Genomic DNA, 9,055 nt, shown 5'->3' on the forward strand with positions numbered 1-9,055 from the left:
CTGCACGCACAAAATCGTCTGCTATCCAAAATGTCAACTTGCAGTTAGAAGGGATTCTCAAGAAATTCCCCGGCGTATAGTCTGTTTCTAAATTCTTTTTTATTTGTTTTCCAAATACATTATATCATATTCATTGTTGATTCTCTTCAACATAATAGCATTTTTTAATAAAATGTTGAACTTTACTCATTTTGTTTACAAGATTAGTTTAGTTTGCTTAATATCTCTTGTCACTGTTGGCATTGTTACGTTGAATTTTGTAAAACCAGCTATAAACCTGACCTAATTACTCGACCGAAATGCTGACAAAGTCCAAAGTAATATATTTCATTTCCATAGCCCCATTAATAAACTTTACATCTTTTCTAAGCTGTGCGGAGAATAGGTCGACATATCGCGAGTCATGAAAACACGCAGGTGATATCCCGTGCGTCTAAAATTAATACTATTTTGAACAGAATATTCTAGTGACAATTGCCTTTTTTTCAAATGCGAAGCATTGCAGTACTTTGTTTTCGTCAATCGGTGGAACTCGGTGTGCGTTTTGCTTCAGTATTGGTGAACGGACACCTTAGGTGCGCAGAAATGCCCGACAGCATTGTAAATGTATGTATGTATGTATGTATGTATGTATGTATGTATGTGTGTGTGTGTGTGTGTGTGTGTGTGTGTGTGTGTGTGTGTGTGTGTGTGTGTGTTGATAGATAGATAGATAGATAGATAGATAGATAGATAGATAGATAGATAGATAGAAACACCACATACATTAAAAGTAACATGGCATTTCAAGTGTTGGTATAAAGCAAATAGATATACCAGTACTATTGGTATATCAAATTGTGATCCGACCATGGTAGAATAAATAATACGCATACATAAACAGTCTCGCAATCGTGTGCTATTGATTCTAGATCATTGATGAATTTCCACACATCAGTCATTAGTGACATATGAAAATAACAATAAAAAGTGTTAATAATCCACGTTTTCTAAATGAATTGGATATGGTACACAATTTCATCGCAATCCTTTCTGTTTCCTGTCCCCCCCCCCCGCGTATTCGTGCATAACAGAAAAAAACAACACAGAAATCTGGAGTGAGGGACAAAATGAATTTGTGGTGGATGAAAACCTTGAAACTGAACTTACACAAAGTAACCTACAAGAGAGAGAGAGAGAGAGAGAGAGAGAGAGAGAGAGAGAGAGAGAGACAGAAAAAAAAGTTTTAAACTCAAACCGACCAAAGGACATATGACTGATGGTAAAAGTTAAGTCAAACCGGGCAAAGGGTGAGAGAGAAAGATTGACAGAGAGAGGACAGAGAGAGACAGATAGAGAGAGAGAGAGAGAGAGAGAGAGAGAGAGAGAGAGAGAGAGATAATTAGAGAGTTGTAAAAATGCGACCGACCAGAGAGAGAGAGCATTTTAAAGTCACACCGATCAAAGGAAGAGAGAGAGAGAGAGAGAGCGAGAGAGAGAGAGAGAGTTTTACGGTCTGTAGTACTGTTGTTAAAGCAGAACCGTGACTTAGATCAACTGTACATATATTAAAATACTTTAATTACTTCTTGCTGGTTTGTCATTTTGCTTAGTTTCTATTCCTCATTAATTTCCATGCGACTGTACGTGAATGGCTGAGCGTTCATGTGAATAGGTAGTTAACCATGTGTTTATAGTGCTCTACTTTCTTCTTTAAAACCATTTTTCGTAAGTCATAAGAAAGCATTATATTGATTAAATCAATGTGAAGTTGATTGTGAATAGCCACAAAAGGAATAGAACTACATTTTGTTGCGGACACACTCGGCAGGGATGTGAGGAGTTCATTCACTCGGTCAATACACTGCTGCCTGTAGTAAATCTGAAATCCGTCAAAAGGGCATATATATATATATATATATATATATATATATATATATATATATATATATATATATATATATATATATATATATATATATATATATATATATATATATATCTGTATGTGATACAAAATAACATATATGTATAGTATGTACGCTGTATTTATGATATACCACTCGTTACATATATATAAAGAGCGTGAGAGAGAGAGAGAGAGAGAGAGAGAGAGAGAGAGAGAGAGAGAATGAGATGTGTTTTATCAATCTGACACCATCCATAATCGTGTGCATAAAACCAACGCTGCATTTTACAGCATTATGTGCACCAAGTTAAACGACTAATGCAAGGAAATGATATTGTTCCAAAAACGGAACTCGTCAGACCATGTAACTTCAACTTTTAATCAAACAAGAATCAGCAATAAATATGACTGAGATATAGATTCTTCAATATTGATGATCAATATATAGAATTTAAAAAAAAAAAATGAACGATTCGTAATCATTCACAATGGGTATTAACGTATATGATATATCTATACACAAATATGGACAAGGTATGATCTTCACTAATGGTGATCTAATTATGGACTTTATACACACAAAAAATGTTGTATCCACAAGTATATGTATTATTCATTTCACTCCAGTAGTTATAGTTATTTCACTCTTATTTTGATACTGAATTATTGATTCAACAATGGAACAGGTGTAACTCGTGGCGTCCAGCTGACAATTACGAATTATTACAGGCTCCACAGCTCTCGTTGAATGGTCAAGAAACCACCACACACATTATTCAGGCTTTAATACGTGCAACGTGTACTTGACTTTATTTTGTTCAGTTTTATAATGACTAACTTGAAACAGACTATCGAGTATCGTCTATCTGATAGCATGGCGCTATGTGCTGTCGATCTCATGCCACGATCCAGCCATTGTACTATATGTGACCCGGGACTTGCGTCGTGTGCTAATGTGCGTGGTTGTTGTGAGTGAGCGAACGAGTGAGCGATCGATCGCGGTGCATGATTCCGGTGCGTCACGTGTATGAAAACCACCTCTCCGCGATACTAATAAAAGGCTAGGGAATTACTACTCGAGGCTGGAGAGAGTACAACACCTCGAGCAGTGCGGAGATTTGTCTTTCACGCAAGTGAAAGACAAAGGGATTGAATACGTTAATATATTTCGGGAAAGCAATACTCTTCGAGTCTGGTTTTTTTATTGTACTTCATACCAACTGTCATAAATCCCACAATCGACAACAAGAGTACTTATTTCTTTGCGAGAGGAGTGAGAGCTCACATCTGGCGCCCACCGGGGGACCCGTGGGATGGAGAGAAGATCTTATTTGACTGGTAAACCAGACCGAAGGGCTGCAAGCAAGGGATCCCAAAAAGGAGTCCACATTGGAGAGTGTAAGCGTACTGGAGGATGCTAGCGCGCGCTTCAAAATGATTTGGTAGTGTTCTTTTCTTGGCCCGAACAGGAAACATTTGCAGTACTTTCAACGTTCTTGGCAGATGAAACTGAACTTTGACGACAGATGACGTCACGGTTATCTTCACAGCTGATGACATTTAACTGTGCATATATATAGGACGATGAGTAATGCGTGTTTTGTGTTATGCGTTATTCGTTTAATTAGTGATAGTTTCGAAAGGAAGGATTCTTGGATTCGGAAATGATGTAAATGTTATTTTTCATACATTTGTTAGCTATTCAATATATTATTTGTCGTTTGCAAGTAATAGTAATGACGTTCTAACTCTAGTTGTGCTTATCGCCAGCAGTGCACGAACAGTATTCGTTTAGTTCAACACGTGGTAGCAGCACGGTTTGACCCACTTGTTAGACGCTACGTAGAAATCGCCGTGTCAAATCGAGGTTAAGGTCATTGTTGTGAATTCAGCCTGTTGACAGATTAGCTATAAAGCACATGGCATAATCTTTAGCCGTTGCAAAGGACTTACTTGTTACCTGAATATAATTTTGCGTTAATTCAATGGAAATTGCAATGACATTTGTGACAATTACCATTATTTTGCATATGTTTATTTTCTGTTTACATTATTGATATAGTATATCAGTTTCGTTTATTGAGAAATACATGTATACAGGTTGGTGTTGATTATTAGATTCAGACCACCACATATAAGAGGGTTTTATAGATCACTGCGTGAGGTGTTGTTGATTTAATGAGACAGCTTTGACTTCTTTATCTAATATACCACTATGCTTTAAACCCCACTCACAAAATTTTACAGCTCTCTAACGCCCGAGTGAAAGTTGCAGAAAGCGAGGTGATGGTACTGTTTACATATTTGTTTTGGGGTTATATAAGTAACACCATTATGCGGTTATTATATGTATAAGCTTGCGCTTGATATTTTAAGGCGTGCGAGACGGTTTCTATTTAGACTTTGTCAGCATATTTTGATAAAGTAATTTTGTAGTGATATTAATATCTATTTTGAAGACTTAGCCTTTATTGATTTTTTGCGTTGGTAAATAGTTTCTTGACTGAATCGTGGTTATACAACCGATCGCTGTCGTACGATTTGTTTGCAGTGTCAGATATACGCGCGTTTTTTTAAGGATTATTTTCATGATCGCTACAAGTAAGAACCCAATGACAAATGAGGAAATGATACAGGCATTGAATGCCAGTGGGTATGTGGTAATGCCCGTCGGGGCCTCACTTAAATCCATTGTAACCCCAGCCAGATCTGATATACCTCAGTCTAGCCCTTGGTCGCAAAGCACTCCAACTGCAGGAATTGGGAGGGGCTCGCTCATGCGGTTTGGTATACAGAGTACTGACACCAAGCCCAAGGTTCAAGTAGGTGCTTCAGCACTGTTTGGTGGTTCCCAGGGTACTCCGCCAGCAGCCAACGCAACCCCACCCCATCCACTTCCGTCGTAGTACCTAAGATCCCTTTCTTTTCGGGTGATGACCCAACACAAAAAGGTAACGTCACATATTACGAATGGAGATTCGAGGTAAAATGTCTTATACCTGAATATCCCCCAACGATCATGACACAGGCTGTCAGACGGTCTCTGCAGGGCAAGGCGAGACATACCGTTATAGCGTTAGGCGAGAAAGCATCGATTGACGCCATATTAAGGCGCCTAGATACTGCCTTTGGAGATATGTCGACTCAAGGCATGATTATGCAAGAGTTTTTCAACTCTTTCCAGAGAGAAGGGGAATCCGTGACTTCCTTTGGTTGCAGGCTGGAGACCCTTCTCCAAACTGCGATCGAAGCGGGCCACATCAGAGAAGAGGATAAGGATGGCCTCCTCAGACAGAAGTTTTGGTCTTCACTGAGGAGTGAACTCCTCAAGAGCCACACTCGCCATAAGTTCGACTCAATCACTAACTATGACGAGTTACTTCGAGAAATTAGGATGGTCGACAAGCAGCTGAACTTGCCGAAGGACGCTAACCCAGTTCCCCCCAAGAAAGTACACCACCAGCCCATGGTAGAAAGCGGCCACGAGCGATGCAAGATGGAGAAAGATTTCGACTTGAGAATCCAACAAACTGAGGAGAAACTAAGATTTCAAATCGACGCCCTTGCTAAACAGCTGCAAGAACAATCGCTGCTCCTCAGAGAACTGTCTGGAACTAACAAAAGGAGGGATGACAGCAACAGACAAGCCCAAAACTACAGCGATGACAGCCGACGCCACTATGGCAATAGGGGCCACCATTACCGAGGAAGTCGGGGGAACGGTTACAGAGTTAACGGTAAAGGAGGGCGTGGTTATGGTGGAGGAGAGCAGAATTTAAAAGAGTGACCGCCTCCGTAGATGGCCATAAGGGGGCTGGTGACAAACCTAAAGGCCAGAATACGCTATTTCAGCGCTTGGTTGGTTCTTCCAACACTAGTATTGTTTATCTAAACAATGTTCCAGTTACTGCCCTTATTGACAGTGGATCCATGGTGACTACCGTATCAAATAGTTTTTATTTGTCGCTGGGTGATAAGCCGGTGCTTCACTCTCTGGAATCTCTGGGTCCCAGGGTAACTATTGCAGACGGCTCTTTTTTGAGTTATCTGGGATACACTGAGTGCCCCATTAGGATGCCGTTTGTATCTGATTTTGAACTCCGTGTCCCCATTTTAGTTGTACCAGAGACAGAGTCCAACCGCACTTGTCCTGTCGTTATTGGAACAAATATCATTCGTTTGTGTAGGGATTACATAATTGATAATCCTCCTACAGATGGAATCCCAGATACATGGAAACTTGCTATTGAAAGCATTGAGTGTAAGTCATTTACAGTGAGATCTACTAATATGCATGGCGTCAATGTTGCGCCTTAAGAAACCATTACTATCAACGGCATTGCCCGCAATGTTGATGCTCATATAGCAGAAGCAGTTACAGAGAGCTTGGGAAACTCTAAACAGGTTACGGTCTGTCCAAGGGTGATCAGGGTTGATCACAAGGGATCATATTCCAGGGTTCAGGTCAGACTTTGCAATATGTCCGCCAAAGGGTGACAATAAGACCCAAATCAGATATGTCTTATAAGTGAAGTCAAAGTTGTGGACAACTTAGCTTCTAACTTCACCCCTGACATGTCCAAAGACAGTGGACATTCCGCTCTGGAAGATTTGAAAGTTAAGATTGGTGTTTTAGATGGCCATGGCACGACCAAGGCGTCTCGAAAGAATAAGTCCAAAAACAAACAAGCAGCTCCTTGGACTTGGGGCAATGCTCAAGAAACCGCTTTTTTAAATCTTATAGATAAGTTGACTTCTACCCCCATCTTAGCGTTTGCCGACTATGCTAAACCATGCTATGGTTTAGGCGCAGTCTTATATCAAGAGCAAGAGGGGGTGAAAAGAGTAATTGCATACGCCAGTCGGGGGTTGAGACCTAGCGAACGACGCTATCCAGCTCACAAGCTCGAATTTTTGGCGCTGAAATGGGCCGTGAAGGATAAATTCCACGACTATCTCTTAGGTTCTTCCTTCGAGGTGATCACGGACAGCAACCGCCTCCAATCTGCTTACACGGCTGCGGCGAGGGAGTCTAGCAAGAGCCATGCTAAGAACAAGGCCCAGTACGACAAAAAGGTCCGCGAGTCCAAACTTGAAGTAGGGGACCGAGTCTTAGTGCGCAATGTTGGACTGAAGGGGAAACAGAAATTAGCCGACAAGTGGTCCAAGGATGTATATCAGGTGATATAAATCCCCAATTTAGATATACCTGTGTACAAGGTAAAGAGGGTCGAGGGTTCGCACAATTAACGCGCACATTGCATCGTAATATGCTTTTGCCATTTGACTACCTTCCTTGTGATCCAGTCCCCATGAAACAGTTCCAGAAGAAACCGGGTGTACCAAAGGCTACACTTTTGGAGTCGAGCTCTGAATCTTCGAGTTCTGACTGGGACTCCGACCGGTATGTTATACCACAAAGACGATCCGGATGGGCCAGAAGAGATAATGTTCAATTCCGTGAACACCCTATACGAACTGCCTCTGATAATAGATCTCACTCTATTATCGATCCCCATATTAGCACGCCTCTTGAAAGCGTAAACTTTCAAACAAGTAGTTCTAGGCAATATGGCAGTAGTTTAGGTGAACCCACGAGTCATTTTTCTACTCCCTCTCACGTCTCACCCGAGAGTACTCAGTTCAGTTCCCCAGAGATATCTGCCGAAAGGTCAGTTCAAAGCCCGACTAGATTAGAGGGAGACAAAGACCGCCAGTCTGTGATGTTGATCCGAAGCCCACCGGCGCCACAGGGGTCACAACAGGACGACTCAGGGCAGCAACCGCTGAGGCGTTCAACCAGAGACCGAAAACCACCCGACCGGCTAGGCCAGTGGGTGTGTTCGCAAACGGTTTACTACGTGTGAATTACTGAGATCTATAGATTTCAGGCCTGCTTGTAGCAGTGGATAGCTGAAACAACGCAGTAGAGTCCCTTTCGTGTAAATTAAATACCGCAAGGCATTTGACGACGACGATTCAATTATAATTTTAAATTATTAATTAAAGCTCCGTATTTTTAATCATTTCGCATGTATGATAGTTTTTTTTTTTACTCTTTCCAGACTTGAAGGATGGTTCAAAATGGTAGTTGTAGTTATTGTATTTTTTTTTAAGCACACTCTTGCTAAATGTGGGGAGACATTTACCTGTAGGGAGGGAGTATGTGACCCGGGACTTGCGTCGTGTGTTAATGTGCGTGGTTGTTGTGAGTGAGCGAACGAGTGAGCGATCGATCGCGGTGCATGATTCCCGTGCGTCACGGGTATGAAAACCACCTCTCCGCGATACTAATAAAAGGCTAGGGAATTACTAATACTCGAGGCTGGAGAGAGAGTCATACAACACCTCGAGCAGTGCGGAGATTTGTCTTTCACGCAAGTGAAAGACAAAGGGATTGAATACGTTAATATATTTCGGGAAAGCAATACTCTTCGAGTCTGGTTTTTGTTTATTGTACTTCATACCAACTGTCATAAATCTCACAATCGACAACAAGAGTACTTATTTCTTTGCGAGAGGAGTGAGAGCTCACATATAAATAATACTGCAAAAGATGTACGGTTACAAATTTTGAACCCCAAGTTAGCGAGGCTGACATCCTAAATACATACAACAACTCGAGATTCAATAGATCAATTTGTTTTAAATTGTACAGAAAAAAGTCACAAACACATTCAACATAAAGACTTAAATTTTTGCTCAATACAATACACACAGAAATTGACCTGGTTAATGCAGTACCCATTTAACAAGTTAATTCTCTTTCGGAATTCTACGATTATACATGTGAGATAGTGATTATTGTTTTTGTTGTCTAATTCTATTTCAACAGCGAATTAGAGAAACTTACGTTTTCTTTAATGCAATGCATGGATAGACGAGTGTATATAATGTAACTTACTAATAAACCGGTAAATGAAACAGTTGCTCTATGTGATTCTTTTCAGAACCTGTTATGTTACCGTATTATACTCTAACATCAAACTATACATAAAACAATATGTAATTTACAACTAAGTTTCTGAATTTTTTAAAAGTCAACTACAATATCTGAAAAACTTGACGGAACTGTATTTGAACCAGATCTTTCATGCGTAAACTTCGAGCTAAGGCGGAACGTGCTGGTTGCATGAATTATTGTCGTGTAGGCATACAGTAGCAGGT

Source organism: Sinohyriopsis cumingii, chromosome 15 (genome assembly GCF_028554795.1).
Source record: "Sinohyriopsis cumingii isolate HCF-2022 chromosome 15, ASM2855479v2, whole genome shotgun sequence".
Classification (NCBI taxonomy): Eukaryota; Metazoa; Mollusca; class Bivalvia; order Unionida; family Unionidae; genus Sinohyriopsis; species Sinohyriopsis cumingii.